Source organism: Aplysia californica, unplaced genomic scaffold, assembly GCF_000002075.1.
Source record: "Aplysia californica isolate F4 #8 unplaced genomic scaffold, AplCal3.0 scaffold01145, whole genome shotgun sequence".
NCBI classification, from domain to species: Eukaryota; Metazoa; Mollusca; class Gastropoda; order Aplysiida; family Aplysiidae; genus Aplysia; species Aplysia californica.
Window position 1 is genome coordinate 136,296 of NW_004798415.1, and position 582 is coordinate 136,877.

Below are 582 nucleotides of genomic sequence, written 5' to 3' on the forward strand. Positions count from 1 at the left end.
GGGGGGAGGAAGGTAGAGCGAAAAGGAGAGATAGAGAGAAAGGGGCCGGGAGAGGTGGTGGTGAATGGACAGTCAGAGAGAAATGGAGGACAGTCGACAAAGAAAACACGGGGCCCACGGGGCAATTTTCTTACCATAGTAGATTCTATTAAGACTGGAGTTTAATTGGAAGCCCTAATTTTTTGTCCCTAGCATTGCAACTACGGGTCGGGGACACGGAAATTAGTTTTAGTATAGTAGAGGTTTTACGGCGCTCGCAACAGCATAAGGTCATATGAGTGCCAGAAGATAAGAGATGTTACAAGAGAGTAACAAACATAAAAGAGAAGAAGGGGAGATAAGGACGATAGATGTTTGATAGGAAATAAGAAGCAAACCACACTAGAGCACCCACCAACCACCCACGGACACGGAAATGGGTTTGACTTTGTAGTGGAAGTCTTTTCTTCATTTCATTTCTTTGGTCATTCGTGAAGCTGACTTTTCACGGGGGCTTTTAGTGTCTGTATGTGTCTGTTAGAGAGGCACTTTGTTATCAAACTGTTCTCAAGCACTCAAAGCCTCCTCCCTCCTCAACTCCCC